The sequence below is a fragment of the Neolamprologus multifasciatus genome, chromosome 16, assembly GCF_963576455.1.
Source record: "Neolamprologus multifasciatus chromosome 16, fNeoMul1.2, whole genome shotgun sequence".
Taxonomy (NCBI): domain Eukaryota; kingdom Metazoa; phylum Chordata; class Actinopteri; order Cichliformes; family Cichlidae; genus Neolamprologus; species Neolamprologus multifasciatus.
In genome coordinates this window covers 14,960,620-14,979,990 of record NC_140454.1, presented here as the reverse complement: position 1 = coordinate 14,979,990, position 19,371 = coordinate 14,960,620, and the positions used below count along the sequence as shown (strand labels likewise).

At 39.3% G+C, this 19,371-nt stretch overlaps 1 protein-coding gene across 2 annotated transcripts in view; it reads left to right on the top strand.

Moving 5' to 3' along the window:
- Positions 1 to 6,294: 6,294 nt before the first annotated feature.
- LOC146500478 (cytoplasmic protein NCK2-like) overlaps positions 6,295 to 19,371 on the top strand; it is a 40,160-nt gene continuing 27,083 nt past the window's right edge. Inside the window, exon 1 of one of the 2 annotated variants that reach the window (XM_085134464.1) lies at positions 6,295 to 6,410. The gene's annotated coding sequence lies outside the window, so the exon portion shown is untranslated. Of the gene's footprint in view, positions 6,607 to 19,371 lie in introns of both variants that reach the window. The other variant, XM_085134463.1, reaches the window with a different exon arrangement.

Genomic DNA, 19,371 nt, shown 5'->3' with positions numbered 1-19,371 from the left:
AGTTAAACATTTAATTCTGCAAAATGCTGGTCAAAAATCAATGTTTGTGTAAGAATGAACTTATCCAGGTGTAGACGTTTATACAGTCTAAATGTAACTTGTGGTTACTACAACAGTCAGCCTTGTTGTTCCTGGGAGATGACAGAACTGGTACCTCTTTCATGTCTGTATGATAAATAAGAAACTGCAGATGGGAGCTGGTTTGGTGTGTATGTAAAGATTTGTGTATTTGTGTTTTTTCCCCTAAGGAATCATATTAATGTGGCTCTAACGCCATCATTCCAGCTGATCAGCCATGTCACTGTGATGTATATAGCTTTCCAAAACCAGATACAAAACATCTCATGTGGTAGTGGTAGATGTTTCCCTTCACAACATTTCTTTTTTCAGAATGCAAGGAGTTTGTTTTGGAAGACTTAAAAGCTTTTCTGACAGAAAGGCTTCCTTCTGCCAGAGAGGGCTGTCATCCTGCGGAGGGAAAGACTGTTCACAAATGGAAAACATTCAAGACAGTTGCCAAACTTTCCAGGATTGGACGTCCCAACAAATTCACCTCAAGGTCACATTGTGCAGTGCTCAGGGAAACTGCAATTAACTCAAGAGCTACATCTCTGACTCTGTTAGCATGCTAAATGTGAAAGTTCATGACAGTGCAGTTAGAAACACACTCAACAAGTACTGCATGACTTGTCTGGATGGAAGCCTCTTTTCTCTTTAACAAGAACATGACAGCACGGCTTAGGTTTGCAAAGTTGCACCTGAATAAAACAAAAAAGACTTCTGGAACAATGTCCTTCGGATACATGAGACCAGAGTGGAGCTGTTTGGGTATATCACACAGCACTGCATTTAGAGAAAACCCGAACACAGCATATCAGCAGAAACACCTCATACCAGCTGTTAAGCATGGTTGTAGAATGGTGATGAATGGTGCTGGCTGTGCAACCATAGGGGATTATTAAACTATTCTGATTCTGCTTTTTATTCCAGAAACACGTGTAAGAGCTAATTTTAATATCCAGCCATTAACTATCTGTAATTCTCTGCAATCCACTACCCAACTTTCATACCCTCTTCAAACCAGCCTTTTCCACTGTGGATATTTTAACAGCAGGGGGAAAAGCACCATATCTACATCTATGACACCAAGCTAATACATTTCTGCATTTTGATGAATACATTCTCTCCTTGAAGGATCAAAGATGCTCATTTCCATCATATGCAATCTATATTTCATAAGACTAAAAGTCTCACTTGGCCTTGAGGTCAGTGAATTGCAAACATAGCACAGGAGCCGCTGGTTCATCACGTACATCACCACCTCCGGTCAGGTGTACTTAAACACGGGGCGCCTTTCTGCCAAAATAAACATCCAGTTTCATCAGCATGGTAACTATAGCTCTGCTCAGCTGCAGGCCCCTCAGTAGTCAACGATACAGTGTCACTGGTGAGAATATGAGGGGAGTGTCTCTAAAATGGAAGACATCCTGGTTATAGCAGGAGCAGATAGAGTGGTGACATGTGTGACTCAGTCCTGATTAATAAATCAAGTTTGCCTCGGGATTAGGAGGAGTGGGGTATGAAAGACAAACCATTCCAATAATTTTGCACTTCTTCAGCAACATTAAACGCTGCCTCCTCCCCCCTTAGACATGTAATGTTGTTTTTGAAAGTTATATAATGAACTTTATGTTGAATGATGTCCAACTGGGAAATCTAATAATACCAAGTGTAGCAGTGTGAACACGCACATCAGCTCTTTCCAATTACCCGTGAGTCCGCAGCATTAAAACGGATTGAACTTTTAATGTGTATGTTTAAAAATAAGCACATGCTTGCAGTTATTCATCTAGCTGTCTTCTAATTAAATTAGTTTGTTGAGGTAGAAAAAAAATTGTGTATGATGAATAAGACGGGGTAGTTGTGGGTGAGGGGTGGAGTGTGGGTGAAAAGGTCAGCAGATGGTTATTTATTTGTCACATCCTGACGCTATGGTGATGAAGGTTAGGCATTTGCACATGATTACGGGGACCGCGCCCATGATCCATACACATACAAGTCACTGTTTCTTACAATATGCATGCGAATGGGACTTTGTATTGGTGGTGCAAAGTTTGGTGGATTAGAAAGGACAAAAAGCATTTTAGCTTTTGTGCTGCAGAAGGGGAACGATGCAGGCGGCCATCCTGATACTTTTGGTGCACTGTATCTGATCTGCTGCAGCATTTAGGGCACATTAAAGCTTTTGGCATATCAGTAATGGATATGCATTTCTTCCAAGGATGTTCTGCCCCCTTGTGACAGGAAATCCAATGCTTCAAGAGCCTCTCTATACATGTGCAGTGTTATTTTCACTCTCACTGCACACTTGAAATAAATACAAAAAGTGTCGTTTGGGCCTGCTGAGATGAGTGTCAAAAGGCGTTTACAGGTAACTGCTTCGCTTTACATTGCAGGAATTAATAGAGACGTGTGGAGGTGCAGTGGAACGAGGTACGCATAAATGAATCAGCATCCGTGGATTTGGGCCAACTGAACTGTTAAAACAGATGGATATTGCACATAAGAGATTAGTGGGAACAGAAGGTTTTGGCTATGAAAACTGTGTTTTGAGTAGGATCCAAATCCAGTCATAAATTACAAATGTGTTATAGTCAGAGACACAGGATGTAGTCTTAATGTGAGACTGCACTTTCACAGCATGCAAAATGGCAATACTATTTTATTTTTTCTTACATGACAGACAAACTGTCATAAAACTGACATGAAGTATATAGCTGAGAAGAAGTCAGGAGAGGTATTGACTAAATTCTGGCTTTTTGCCACAGCTCTAATTCTCATGACAAAATTAGATTTAAGACATTATTTGATTTCGAATGGTGCCTATAACAGCAAATCACCGTGGGATACTGAGCAAGGAAATACGGGACACTTTGGACACTTCAGTAGGGACTCCATTTTTAAATTAGATCAGCATCACTTTAAGATTCAGTGCAGCTTTCTTTTATTACCATCTTAGGACTGACTTGTTTTGATTGGATGTAAAAACCAACCTGTTATTATGCAACCAGTTACTCGTGCTCAAGGTTTACTCGTGAAAATGTGGCCTTGTCAGCACTTATGAGGTCATACACTGTAGGTTAGGTGCGTCTGAGAAACAAAATAAAACGTGGGGGTGGGGGGTTGGGGGGGGTGCTGCCTTTAATCTGATTGCTCTTTGATTACTCAACCTAAGTACTGGTAAATATCAGACTTGCTCATTGGACCTCTGAAGTGTCAAGGTGTATGACTGTTTTTAACCCTAACATGAGCTAAATGCAACTTTTTTTCTGCCTCGTGTTATTTTTACCAGTTACAAGTGTGTAGGATGATTAGTATATGGCACAGTAGTAAATAGCACACCATCTGAGTGATGAAAACAGTGAGAAGGAATACACAGGTGAGAAAGCAACTGCACAAAGTCTAAATTTAGTGTGTGAACAGTGAAGTTTACTTAAGTGTAATACGACGAATGATGATTAATGATTAATCACATAGTTGACGGGCGAGGAGGGACTTTTTGATGAACTCATCAATACAAAGTTTTTGTTTATGAGTTTACTCAAGATAATCTCCTCCTGCACCGAGCTCTGACTCACCTGGAAAAGCCTGGAAGCACTGTGAGGATCATGTTCTTTGATTTCTCCAGTGCTTTTAACACCATCCAGCCATGACTTCTGAGGGACAAGCTGGAGCTATCAGGAGTGGACCACCACATGTCCCAGTGGATACTGGACTACCTCACAGAACGTCCACAGTATGTGAGGTCACAGGGCTGTGTCTCTGACACGCTGGTCTGCAGTACGGGGGCCCCACAGGGAACTGTGCTGGCACCGTTCCTCTTCACCCTCTACACTGCAGACTTCTCCATCAACTCCCCACACTGCCACCTACAGAAGTTCTCTGACGACTCTGCCATAGTCGGCCTCATCACAGGTGAGGACGACTCAGAGTACAGACAGTGGACTCTGGACTTTGTTGACTGGTGTCAGCAGAACCACCTGCTGATCAACGCCGGGAAAACCAAGGAGTTGGTGGTGGACTTCCGGAGACGCAGATCCACCACACTGACACCGGTGAACATCCAGGGAGTGGACATTGAGACAGTGGACTCTTATAGGTACCTGGGTGTTCACCTGAATAATAAACTGGACTGGAGCCACAACACTGATGCTCTTTACAGGAAGGGTCAGAGCAGACTCTACCTGCTGAGGCGGCTGAGGTCATTTGGAGTCCAGGGAGCGCTTTTAAAGACCTTCTATGACTCTGTGGTGGCATCTGTCATTTTTTACAGTGTGGTATGTTGGAGCAGCAGTTTATCGGCAGCTGAGAGGAAGAGGTTGGATAAACTCATCAGGAAGGCCAGCTCTGTTCTGGGATGCACCCTGGACCCAGTGCAGGTGGTGGGAGACAGAAGGACTCTGGCCAAAATAACATCTCTGATGGACAGAGTCTCCCACCCCATGCATGTAGATGTTGCTGAACTGCAGAGCTCCTTCAGTGACAGACTGCTGCATCCTAGATGCATGAAGGAGCGTTTCCGCAGGTCCTTCCTCCCTGCAGCTGTCAGACTGTACAATCTGAACTGCTCCCAACAAACATAGATGTTTACATCAATGCTGTAACTGCAATAAGTTAGTTAATTAACCAATTCTCACTACAACCTGGTTTGGCTCTTACCTGTAATTATTTTTATTTAATTTAATAACTGTACAGTACTCTCTGTTTATAGTAACCATTGTTCTTAATGTAAATATGTAAGAAAAATTGTGTATGTTTCCATTCCGTGTCCTGTGTACTGTTTGTTTGTATATTTGTCTTTTTGGCTGCTGTTACAACCAAATTTCCCCTTCCCCTTCCCCTTTCCACAATTAAAGGATTATTCTATTCTATTCTATTCTATTCTATTCTATTCTATTCTATTCTAATTACTTGCAGGCTATTGAAAAAAATCACTTTTCATGTAAAAAAATAAAATAAAATACATCAGATTTCCCAGTGTGGTCGCCAAGGGGCGACACAGTACACCACATTTTCTCCCTTTCTCTCGGCGTTGTCCTGTACAAGTCCCGGTGTGGGTGACGTCACCAAGGGGACCGGCGATCAAGCTGAGCGCGCTCAACGAAATCAAACCGGAAGTTAAAGAATCTGTCTTCAAAATAAAAGCATTAGGCATCTTAGATCACACAGGAGCAAAATGTCATTGAAAATTGTAGGCGCAAAAATGAATAACAGCAGATTGAATAAAAATTAAAATAGACAATAAAATATTTTCAAATTCATAATCTTTATTTGCATCCTTCTTGCATTTCTTTTCACATTTAGCTGTTTCATGTTCAATTAATAAATAATTTGGGGGTTGACATGATATATTCATAAGTCGTTGTAAAAAGTCAAAGACAGATGGAAAGGTGAACATGCAAACAAGGAAGGTTTACAATAAAAAAAAATAAATGGACAGGTTTTTATATAGTACATTTCACAACATGTCTCGTTCACACACATACAAACGCTTTTTTTCTCCATCTAATTGCTTTTTATCTAGCATTCACACTCTGATGAACATCAGGAGAAATTCAGGGTTCAGTATCTTATCCAAGAATACTCTGGCGCTATTCTACATCCTAAGCCACAGCCACCTTGGGAGGGTAGTGAGACCTGCTGTTATGTGTGGTTTGGAAATGCTAAAATTTTCATTGTGACTCACCAGGTAAGTCCATGGACAGGTTTGGAAAGGGAGTTAGAGAGGTATTGCTGAGAGAGTTTGGACATGTGCAGAGGAGGGATAGGTGGTAGATTGAACAAAGGCTATTGTATATGAAAAGAGGAAGATAACAGAGAAGATTTGTGGATGTAGTGAAGGTGGTTGTGTGACAGAGGAGGTTGTCAGTGATAGGAGCCAGAGCATCTGATGTGGTGACGCCCTAAAAGGAGCAGCCGGCTGAAGGAGAAGAACCTTGTTTCTTCTGGAAACAAGTTTTTGTGAAGCCTCCAGACACCTTTAAGAGCAGATATCCTGACGAATCATCTGAATCAACTTATTAAATAAAACTATTGGTTACTTGGAGATAAAAAAAAAAAAAAGCCATAAACCGAAACATAAGACATATATGATTTAAAAACTTAAAAGAAAACTTTAAAAATCTAAAGACATTTAATAAAAGCCTATTTTTCCCACCTGGAAGTTACATTTCTATCACCATCTCCTCCGGACTTCAAATTCAGTCTCGTTTGACTGCAACGTCTCTACGCCCAGAGGAATTTTCTTTTGAAATCAAAGAGCGGAAGTTGGCAGCCCCGTAGACTGAGCTTGAAACGAGTGCTTGAGGTGGAGGCAGTCAGCCTGCGACGGAAAAAACAAGCGATAATAGGTCGGACACTTCATGCTCAGTTCTTGTTTTAAAAGAAAGAAAAAATAGAGAAACCGGTGGTTATGTGGATGTAGGAGGTTATTTTCGCGGCTTTCGCGCGGGCTCCCTAACTTACAATTTGATTGGCGGGTTCTGGTTCGGGGTTTGTTGTTGAGCGTGTCGCTGTTTGCCCATTCTCACTGGAGTGAACACTAAGGTAAGCCTTGTAACCACAAATGAACTGTGTTAAGTTGGTGCAGTTGGACTGGTCGCTTTGGCCATTTCAGTGCTGCTTAAACGACCGTTTTCAGTTAAATTTTCCCGGGAAAAATGTCATTACAAGCTGAGGTAAAAGTTGGGGTAAAGAAAAACGGCAGCTTGCTCGTGCCACTTTGTAGGTTTGACGCTGGGTCTTTGTCCACTCAGAGGTGGTTTCACTGGACGCTGTGTACTACAGCCTCGGTTTTTCCTTGCGTTTGAGTGGTTGCTGTTAACGAGCTACACAAACAGTGATATTTTTCTTTTTTCATTTATAGAGCCAGAACAAATGGTTTCCAATTTATCAACTTTATCATTTAGCATTTTTTTTTGCGGGGCCACTTCTTAAAGGCCTGTAAGCGCAAGCTACTCAAGCAATCCTCAGGCAGGTCCTTTAGACTGTTTTCTCAGGCATCTGCTCTTGTTTGAGTAATTTCTCGCGTTTATATCTCTGATTAATAAAACCCCACACACAATTTCCTGTCATTCTTTTTACATTTACAATGAACTGCGTTTGTCAGCAGGCCTATTTAAAAACGCAGTGGCTTACACAATGAACCACATTTGCCAAAACACCATAGACTGGCGACTGGTGCCACATGCCGAGATTGTCAATGTTGAATGTCTAGTGGCTTTTCGTGGTAACTACACCGTGCGTCCTCCTCATCAATAGCAGCAGAGAATAGCATGCATTGTCTGTCTTGCTGTGGCAGTTATTGTCCATAAGTAAAGTCCCTTTTATTCTAGAAGACGGGGGGAAATTTGCACTTGCATGCAAATGCAAGGACTGAGGTTATAAGAAAGCACAGTTTCTCTTTTTTCTTTTTTTCAACATACAGGTACACTTGCGTGGCACACCTATTCTGCCGACACACCCTCTGACAAGAGCACCATGTTAGCTCTGAGTCTAGGACAAGGTTCACTCAGAAATGAACAGGTATGCCGTGTAGGCATGTGCAATAATGGAGAGATAAAGTGTGAATTGCATAAACTTCTATTACATCACAAAGCAAAGAGAGAACGCGAGTTTCAGTGCTTTGCATTTCCAGCATATCAGAAACATGACTAAAACTAGAAAGACTGCTAATGATACCGAGAAGTGCAGTAACTGCATGTACTCACTGGAAAGGTGAGCTTTTCGGGCTGACTTCACACTCAAGTAACATTTAGTATGAGTGTTGTAGATTATGTGGTGGTTCAGTTAAACCCTAAATTTGACCTGAAACTATTAGTTATGGGAATTACGGTGATCGGGTAATTTGGGTCTGATTCCACCTCACAGTGCATATTTGCTGCATTTCTTGATCCTCTATGATTGTAAGCTGAATATTATTGTATTTTTGATTGGCAGACAAAAAAAGCGGTATTAAAATAACTCACGCCATGCCTTTTTTTCTTCTTCAATTTTACGACTTATAAACAGTTATAACTGAAAAAGTAAAATAGAAGTGAGTCAGATAATTGTTGCAAACCTGCTGTATCCTGTTGCATGCATGCTTTTAAATGAGGTTTCGATCTAAGGCATATTTTATGTTTTATAGGTACATTTTGAAGGAATCATTGATTACCAAGTGTGTGCACATGTTAAGCAATTCTGTCATTTTAATGTAAAGTTGATTAAGTCAATTTTGCAGATGCTGCTTTTTTTCCCTCTTTAAAGTCTTTGTAAACCAATTATTTGGGACTTTTTTTTTTGGCTGGTTGCTCCAATTGCATCATTTAAAGCAGTCTTTCATTACCTCTCCTTTCAAGAATTTATAATTGACATGTTTCATTATAAGCTGGGCTTATAGAAGAGCCCTTTTCAAAATGACACACATTAAATTGTCTCCATGTGCTGCAGAGACTGAAACCAATGGTGCGTTCAGGCAGCCATCATCAATTAATAAAGTCAAACATTTTAAGAGTCAATCTGTGGGAACTCCCCCTTTAATAGTCTGCCAAGTGCTGGAGATGAACTGAAGCATTTTTTTTAACCAGTGTGTGATTCAGCATTGGGGTATTAAAACATGCATGGTTTTTCCTACCATATTGTGCCTAAGTGAATGAAGCAGCCTGGACCACAGGTAATGATTAACCTCATATCCAATCTGATAGAAAGAACAAACACTGGTGTTAAGATATGGCTTTGTTTGTTTCCACCTTGCATGAGCTTTGTCACTTGAAGTTGATATGAAGGCAGCTCGTAGCAAGTGTTGAACAAAATATTCTGGACGTCAGATGAGGCGGTATTGTATAAACGTTTGGTGCCGATTTAGAGAAAATAATATAATATGAATATTTCTTAGTATATGTGATGTTGATATATACAAGCATGTAGATCACCCTTGCATTTAGTGACAAATTGCTATTTTTCATCTGCATGTCTTAACTTCCACTATCAAACTTGGAACATGTGCACGTTTGTCATTTGAGCTGCATTTATTTTCTTCTTACATACGAGATACTAATCCAAATCCTCTTTCTTCTGTGTATTTGATTGCACTTTTATGAGCTGTGACTAATTACTCTGCTCGTCTTTCTTGTATATGCCTAATGGGCCTTTAAAAAAAAAAAAAAAAATCCCTTGCATACTGCCGCGCTGTGCCCACACAATATTTTGTTCTTCTGTTGTTTTGAGTGGAAGCCAGTGGAAAATGACTTTGTTCCGAGCAAGTGATGCTTTGATTCTTTCTCATTTTGCTGATTTATGTGATTTGTACTTGAAGTGGTCTTTTTTTTTTCTCTCTCTCTTTTTTTTTTTTTTTTTTTAAGAGAAGAAGGCGCTGAGTCGATCATATGCGATCTTAAATTGTCTGTAATGTAGCAATGAGTCATTTATAGTCTAATAACATAAGTGGTAGTTAAATGATTTAAGATTTCGAGTGCAGGCGAAATACATCTTTATTTTTATGCCTGCTGTGAGAAAAGGGTTATAAAGCCTATTTCATCATCCCCTTTTATTTTATGACCTATATTACATGGACTGTCTCTTGGAGAGTGAGGGTAATTTTATTTACACTTTCTTCACATTGTCTAGAACGTTGTGAAGAAAGTATAAGACGCAGTTTTCTGTGTAGACCTCCCAAACAAAATAATAGAAATTAGAGCAGGGCGATATGACCAAAAATATTTATCACAAAAGAAATTTGAAAATTTGCTATAACGAAACAACTTTCCTTGCTGACAGTTTAACCAAAAGGCGTTTCCAGTGGAAATTGGCCGACATAACCATAACCATGCATAATATCCACAAAACTTAAAAAGGAGTTATACACACACACAATACGGTAATATTATGTTGAAGCACAGTATGTGTCACTCCGCAAGGCTCCTGACTACGATAGCAGTAATGCTCTGACAATCCATCAAGTGGCGCGGCTTCGTAGCTTAGCAAAGTAGTACTAAAACATTTGACAGATTTTTGAGCTCTGTCAAATGTGCTCAAACACATAAAATTGTTTCAAGGTCAGTAAACACAACCAGAATACGTACATAAGGCACACGGAATTATAAGGGGATTTTCAGAAAAATCAAAGGATTGAATTTAAGTGTGCCGTATTTTCCAAAAAACACTAATATCGACGGCCCGCTAGCATGCTCTACCAAAAATAGTGCTTTGTTGTGTATCTGACGGACAAAAGCTAAACCAGTTCCACACCACTGAAGTTGCAGCATTTTTACAAACCAATTCTGGTTCATCTGTTTCATTCAACGACCCGCTTTCGCCCTTCTCATTTTTCCGCCATGTGCGTATGAAAACAAAGGCACTGCGCATGTGCGTTTTACCCATATTCTATCGCGATATTTCATTTTCTTATCATTGCCCAAGATTATACCGGTATTACCGTGAACGGTATGATATGGCCCAGCCCTAATAGAAATTTATTTCCAGCAACATTTTCAGGAGCCTACAGCAGGGGGGAAACATCCATGGAAAATGATTTTTTTTTTTCATGTGGAAAGCATAAGATTTTGTGTCCCTCAGGGAAAGGGCTTACTAGGAGTGAAGAAGGAATTAATAAATGCTGTGAGAAGACACTGAGCAATGCTTCTGAAGAGAATCACGATGGAAGCAAGATGAAGGCCATCTCATTGTCATTGTAATCATCTGTAATCTGGGGAATAGTTATCCATTAAACTGACAGTACATGCAGTTATGACTTCTGTGACTCTGTGATATAAGAGAAGAAAGTTGATTCATGCTGCTGTTTAAACTGGTTCAGGAAGGTTACCATGGTGCTGTGTGTGTGTGGTCTTGTTGGTGAAATATAATCTTTCTTCATTTAGGTTTTGTTTGTTTTTAAAGTTGGTGTTATTTCCTTCAAACCACGTCACTGCAGCCCATCAATGTTTTTTTCCCTTCTCTTCTGTTTTTTCAATGTTATTATCAACATGGCTCTGGGATGGAAGTGTCAGCCGGTCACTTTAGCGCAATGTGGTTTATTTGAACAAATATTGAAAAATGGAAAGTTAAGTTATGCACAAATATTGTTAGCGTATAAAGTGATCATCATAAGAATTTTCCTTTCCTTATCCTAGTGTGCTACATCTGGTCCGAGGTGTTGCTTTTTCTGTGCAATGATTTTTTTTTTAACATGATTTTTCACAGTGTAGTGATTTGCACATTTGCCTAACAAGCAAAAGATCCCTGGTTTGATGCCGGGAGGAGACACAAATTCCTTGGGGGTGTCATCCGGCATAAAAATCTGCCAAATCAAATACACGGACAGATCCAGGGAGGTGATCGTTTGTCACTAAGGCAGCAGCTGAAAAGTAGCTTTTCTTTTCAAGACTGACTTAATATTTATTCAGCATAACCTAAAATTAGTGACTGAGCCCATAAACCCCGTAGAAATGTTTTTACAGAGGAAAAACCCTTTCCCATAGACTTTTATAGAACCATAAATCTCTTTGTAACTGGAGCTATCACCATCTGGTGTCTTCCAGATAGATGCAGATTGTTAGGGTCTTCCGCATTGGCTTTATTTCACCAACATGGAAGCTGTGTCTGTTTTATACTGTTTATGGCTGTGGTAGGCCCAGCAAACAATAGAGATCCTGCACTTGACGGTTAATGTTGCATGCAGTTGTGGGTGAACCATGTGAGAGATCCTAAGCAATTCAGAGATAAAGGCAACTGTTCCTTTAACAGGTTCAACTTTATAAACTTTGACACAAAATACATCTACACCAAGTAAAGTGTATATGTATCTTACTGATTAAAACTCTTCTTTAGTAATCTTAGCTGCACCTGGAAAAAAATGTGAGTTTCAACTTTGAGTTTTATAGCTAAACTGAATGTTAAAAATGTATTTGTCTATCGTGGTTATTATTTCTTCTCTTTGGAAGCCAAAATGTAGACATTCATTCCTCTCTTTCTGGCATCTGAACATGTCTGCTTCAATCCCATTGGCAATTTAAGACTCCAGTCACAAGGGCCTTGACTTTAAAAAAGTATAACAGAATGAGTGATCGTAACAGTATAACCTAGGCACGAGGCTTTATTCTAACAGATCTAATAACATTTATATCTCATCATCAAGATAGAATGATTCTTTGTTAACAGGTAGGTGTGTACCTACTAAGGTTGGGCAATATGTAAAAAATTTTCCAACTGAATAGTAAGTCCACTAACCGACGATAGGCAAAGCAAGGTGACTTTTTGATAGGTGGAGCAATGTAATCATGCACACACTGATTTGCGTGTTTAGAATTTATACGTTTTGTTTGGAGGGAATATTTGATCTTCTTTTCTCGTTTGTTACAGCAATAATATAGCTACTTTTTGGATTATTCGTTTATATATTTATTTGAGATCTGCCAAATACTTTACGTTAGAGATTTTCTCTTTAAAATGTCTGCTAGAAGAGATGATTTGATTTTTAACTTACTTTTTGGTTTGGTTTTTTTTGTGTACTGCCTTTCCTTCTTTCTTTTATTTGAGTTTGAGTAGATGAATCGCTGCATTTGGGCACTCTCTGAGAAGGGTGCATTTGTTCGCAGCTGGAAGAGGGTGCTGTTATAATTGCGCTATTATTTATTTTATTTTTTTTCCGTTGACTGCTTCTCTTAGCTTCTACCAACATTATTAGCAAACTTACTCATGGATGGATGGATGGATAGATGAATAAATTGCTCTTGTAAAAACGATCGGTGAAAGGCACGACCTATCGTTGATATATTTGTCTAATCGCCCAAACTTAGTACCTACCTGTAAGAGAAGTGTCTGCTACAGCTGAAGGTCTCAGCTCACTAAAAAGAAAAAAGCTCACTGTTTTCTCAAAATGCCATAAACGGCAATATTACCTGTAGAGGATAAAAAAAATAAAAAAAACCCCACAACAAAAAGCCCTTTGGAGTGACAAACAGACTAGTTCTTTCTGCACAGAGGATGGTGTTGGAACATCAGGCTTTTTCCACATTTCACCACCAGCCCAGGTCCATAAACATCACAGAGCACAAGAGAGTTTGTGTGACTTAAACGCTCACACAGACCTCTCCAAAACCAACAAACACCCTTCATGTTGTTTGTTCTGTTAATTTGTTAACTGAGTACATTTGATGCATTGGGTCCTAGTCTATATAAATAAGACTTAAAGTCTTTACTGTAATGAGGATGGGTCAGATTAATGAGATTTACCAGTATATAGTATTATCTGAAGTCTGTTTTTTGCTTTATGCTGTTTTAAGTTTTGCCCAGAGTTTACTTTATAACTACAACATCAGAGACTTTCATGCCTGTAGCAATACATCTTTATTTATATTACTTTATGATAGGCTAACAAAGCCATGAGAAACATCACCTGTTGAAACATCAGCATCTAAACATTTAGTGTCTAGTGGACACCACACCCCAGGTTGTCACTTTTGGCGGCTTCTTTTTTTTTTTTTTTTTTTTGATGACTTTACAAAGTAGTTTAGACTTTCTGTTGTCTTTCCTGTGTTCCTCTTTTGTTCCTTGAGTTTGTCTAGTCTCTCCTTCTTGTCCTTCATTTCTGTCATCACCTCCCAGCTCCATCCGCTTCCACCCGGTTCGAGTTCCTAATTTTTGCCCAACAACTGATCTAACAGTCTGTTGGCTTCAGTGTCCTTGTGTCACCACTGGGCATCAGGCCTAATCCTGCTCTGTGATGAAAGGGAGGTGGCAGGGGTGAGCGCTGGAGGGAGGGGAGGCTGTGAAAGTGTAAAGCTGGTTAGAGTACAGTTGCACAGTTTCTCAGTCTTGCATTCTCTTATCCACAGAGTCAAAACTACACACTTATTAATCTGCAGTTTGAGGTTAAGACTTGAGTGCAAGTTAGGGACATTATTGTATTTTAAAAACAGAAGAGAAGATGGCATATTTCTGCAGACAACTATTGAGTTTGAGGCAATACGTTGGCAGGTTTTCTTACTGAAATGATGGATATAGATGGAGATTTGAGGGTTGGGAGATGTAAAGCTTCTGAGGTCTTCAGGGAGATTACCCATGCAGACTATGATTTCAGCTTCGCTTCACTCTGTGGAGAAATATGACCTTAAATTTATAAACCTTCCGGTGAACTGCTCATTAAACAGTAATCAAGAGTCCACTGCTGTCCAACATGTTCCTTAAGCAGGTATGGGGTTCAGATTGCATAGCAGAAAATTGCTACTTGGGCTGTGGAGAGAGAATCTGAGCGAGGGTGAAACCCAACACTTTACTGTAAGAGTTTAAAACTTTGGACAAAAGTTTGACATCTTACTTTGGGTGCAAATAATGACATAAATAAAAAGTCACATTTTATGTTTTGTATCAATATTTGTACATCTCTAAAATTTCATTAGATTGATCAAAAGTGAAAATAACTATAAGTACATCAAAAAATTAGTGATCAAATACTGATGCGCCCTTTACCCCTCATGTCTCAGATTAGAAAGAATTTAAAAGACTAATTAAAGGCCACAGCACCATCTTATTCAGACCATTTGCATGACGTTGACATCTAAAAGTCGTGAAATGAAGAGAAATTTATATGGCTCATGGAAAAACTTGAACTTTTTGTGAGTTTATTCCATCCTGTTGTTTTTCTGCGGAGGCTTTGACAGGCCCTTCATGCTCTAATTGATTTAATTAAGTGAACGTTTTCCCCTTTGGCTGTACTGATGCAGAAACAGGCGGCGTGCAGACAGAGCATGAGGGCTTTGCTTATCTGTATTTCACAGAAAAATCCAAGTTCCCCTCCGAGCATCGCAGCCCACATTACTCCCATCCCTCTGCGGTTCAGCCTCATTAACAAGCTCTCACCATTCCTATGGACGCTGTGAAAGGCACTCGCACTCTAGTAAACATTATGATTCATATTTGTGATTAGTTTTTCTGAATGGATGAGTTATTCCGCATAGGGCGCACATTCTGCAATGGAGAGACATCGGCTATGTTTTTATGAGGTAATCTTGTCACTTGGATTTGGTAATTTTTTTTAATGTTAAATATAAAATTAAACAAGCTAAATAATATTTAAAAAAAGATAACAATAGCCCTATGGAACATTTGGGACGATGTTTACTTTTCTTTATTACTGATTTTACCCTCTTGTTTACTCAAAATTACTCAAGCATTGATGACTCTGATGTTGGCCTGAGGAACATGCACACATGTACTACCTCAAATGCCAAATTATGTTTTACCAGCTGTTCTTTATTCCTGCCAGTAATGAACTTCAGCCGGGACTAACATATAGGCTCTTCACTCGATCTGCCCTTGCTCTAACCTCAGCTTGAATGCATCTTGACCTGCCATTCAGATTTGCCATTGCAGCTGCTGCGTTCTTTGATTGCTAAATTACACGCCTCTCACTGTTACAGGTTGGAATGACGTGTCCAGTAATTTCGCTAATTGACTAAACTCATCAAAACCTAGTAAGATTAATTTGAAAAATGGGAGTAATCTGATTCGAAAAAAAAAAATACTTATGACCTTCATTGTTTTGACAATTTAGGAAAGAAAATGTTCTTTCAAGCCAGTGAAGACTTGGGGAAGTCACTGGTTTATGGCTTCAACCAAGTTTAAGAAGTAATTCTCTCATTAAATAGAGTTAATTCTAACAGATTGAACATTGATATGCATTGTTCATTGTTAATACTGTTAATCTTGGAGTTGCTGGTAGCCAGATTTTGTTATTTTTGCTGATACATATATGAGCTGCTTTCCCCTGTTTCCAATCTTCCAGAGGTAATAGGCTGCAGACTGTAGATTTTATATTCAGCTAAAACCACGACTGTGTTTTAAGTTGTAGGCGGAATATGAAATGAAAATATTTCCTCTTACAAATGGGATGATTTGAATTGGATAATAGGAAATTGTTTTTATTTTTTTTCTGACTGAAAATTGACCCAACATTCCCAAAAGAGCCACTGCCCTACCAGTGCAAACAATCTAGCTGTTTGCTTTGCCTCAGTTTTGTGAGTCAGTTAAGATTTCATTCATCTTTCAGAGTTTTATCAGCTGGATATTTTTGATTATAAGGGGCACACACTACCTCTGAGTGCAAATGTTGATAACTGTGTCAGTTTAGTTTGTCTAGTACATACAATGGCATGTTATAGTGTTAGATTAATTTGCATGTATTAAAAAAAACAACAACAACAAAAACCCCACTGATTTTACTTTGCAAGGTTGCATCAGCCTCCTCATACCACAGAGGGACTGCTTTACACACATACATCCATACTCAGGTATAGGAGTATACATGATGGAACCTGCTATCACTGCATCTCTCCAATTTAGATCTTAATGCATTAAAAAGCCCTTGCCTTATCCACATCACTGTGTGGTCTTTTTGTTTTGTTTTGTTTTTGTTCTGAAGAGCCTAGTTCACATCATTTTTCTTATTAAACTCCAAATGTTTATGATATTGTGATTCTGAGGTAAAATCACATGTAGTTCTCTTCAGCAAAATATAGTTACAAATTTTATTCAGTATCATTTACCAATAACATACACAGGAAGCAGTGGTCTGTCGTGTGTGTGGGTGTACCAGCCGTGTATAGTGAGACCGTGTGTCTCCCTGAACCCCCAAAAAAAGTTATATTGCAAAGTTTTTCTCTCTTGTAAAGTTGTGGTATTGTGAGATCTTCTGAGTTTGTATAACTTTGTAATCCTGAATAGTCAATATTTTTCTCAGAAATTTCTGACTCTTGGCCCTTGCGATACAGATACACAAGTTCAGCATCTTCAGCTCTGAACTGTGTAATGGAGGGCAAACTGTGGAAGTTCAGGGACTTGAGATGAGCCTAACTGATCTGAGACTGTTCTGTGTTCTGGACTGCAGTTTTTCCAGTTTACATGTCTTTAAGATAAGCATAGATGCAAACCTAGATCAGCAAAACCAGCCTATTTTGCAATTTATTAGATTTAACAAAATGCACTCGTAGCCATCTGTGCACCAAGGGCATGCAGTGTAGCTTGCCCCACTGCCCAGCTGCTTATCTTAAAGGGTTTTATTGAATTCTCATCAGTATGACTTTGAGAGGAAGTTTGTCGATAGCTTGTGACTTTAGTCTGCAGAGAATCGGGTATGTGATTCTAAGTAATTTCCCACAAGATGATTCAGAAATCCTTGAGATTAAGGGAAATCCCCACACTACAGAAAAGAAAAAGAAAGTAAGAGCAGACAGTGTGCATTTGCTGGGGCATGCATTATGGGAGGGATTATATGGATGGAATTCAACTCTTGTGAAAACGTGCCACCCGCTCCACAGCTTATACAATACAGGAGCTAAACATTGTTGTCACAGTTACATGGTGAAGAAAACAAGAAATAACACAGAACATCTATATGCAGCTGCAGGTTTTAGCTTGGTTAATGTTATATAGCCCAAACTGGCAGCCCTTTAGTTCCATTAGCATTAGAGATGTTTTCATTAAATGTTAGACACCACCCTTAGCCTTGCCTGAAAACCTCAATTATTACAAACTGCTGAGCAGTGTTTTGCAGCCTGATGTGCCTCTGAACATGGACTGCACCATTAATCGAATAAATTGATTAATTAACGCCATTAGTCAAATGACCCAGTTTTATCTTGATTTGTATGAAATATTTAATAGACCGATCGTGCTGCTGCTACTGAATATTTATGATCTATGCAGTAATTGGATTACAACTGTTGTCTAGTGGCCTATTAACTTTATTTGACTTGTATTTTCCCAGGCTTGTATCACAGTTCTGTGTGATGTAAGAGCTGCAGAGACAGCCTCTCTGAACTTCAGTCAAAAGCAGTCACAGCTATCGTCTGCGTGACAGTTTGGCTCACCAAGACATAACTTGGAGCCCATGAAATCTGTTCAAGGACAGACTTATGCTTTGGAATAACTCAAGTTGGATATTTTTGCTTTTAAGGAAGGTTACCATCTAAAATCACCAGATCATGTACTTGTTAAATTCTAGGCTTTAAAGATATGTTGTTGTCTTGTATTTGTCTTCAAATATACTGCTGCGTGCTTGGGAGTTGATTCAGTTGCTGGTAGCAATATGATAGGCATCCCCTAATCCATTTGTGCTCTCTCGCTCTCTCTCTCTTAGCCTCTCTCACACGCATGGCTACAGCTGAAGGAAATCCTTCTTTATTTATGAGATGTAAGGCTCAGAATGCCACAGGGGTCTCCGGAGAATTAAATACTGCACACATTCTGTTTTTCCACTGTTGAGTGTCTCTTTGTTGCTTTCACATGGACACAGTCATATACACTTGCTACAGGACATCTATTCACCCAGTCTGCTGTTTTTTTGGGTTGGCAGAGCTACAGTTGTTAGAACGCGACCTTGGGAGGGCAGAAAGCTGCCGGCAGATGTGTGTACGGTGCTTCACTGTTTTATGTGGAAGAAATTATATCATCTGCATGTTGTGGAAGCAGAAATGGCATCCGGTGCTCAGGCTACACTAAATCGACACTGAAGTGTAGTGTAAAATGTCAAGCTATGGATGCCTGTGGTGCAGAAAACCATATAATATGAGCAGGAGAGCTCAGATGGTGTGATGTATTTAAATTGTTTACGTTATCAGCAAAAAGAAGTGGCCAGCAAGGAGAACACACTGATGGCACGAAATGGCACATTTCCAGCTTTATCTACCCTCAAATCATAGAGAATATACAGCACCACTGTAACTTAGTTGCCTGATTTTAAAACATGGCTGCTAAGAACCGAAATGGACCTTGTCTGTATATTAAAAGGCTTTGTAGCTTTGAGGTATTGACACTTTCATTTTTACCACACTGTTCTGGTGTTTTCCATGGGTATGATGCCAAAGCAGTTATGTAATACAGACAAATAAACATGTGAAAGAAAGAGAAGCTTTAACAACTTTATTTTGAAGCTTGGTAAAGAGTTCCAAAGTGTCTTGGAAAATGTAGATAAATATAGATCATGGAACATCCTTGGGCAGGAAAAATGAATAACATGGTAAACTGTCCTGGAAAATGTTTTCTTCAAATGCGGTGAGCATTAGTGCACAGAGCAGACGCATGGGAATGTAGGTGGAGTATGCAAAATCTTTGTTTTTGTTTTTATATGCTGATCATTAAGCAAAGATTAAGGCTCAGATTTAAAAAAGAAAGGAAAAAACAAAAAATCCCAGATTCTGATACTAATGCCACAATTACAATTTCAGAAACCTAAAATAATTTCACTACATGCTGTAAATTCCATTTATTCTCCCATGCTTTCCGGAGAAAGAGAGGCTTTATGGTGTGTTAACTCTGAGACCTTTTTGCTGGATTGTT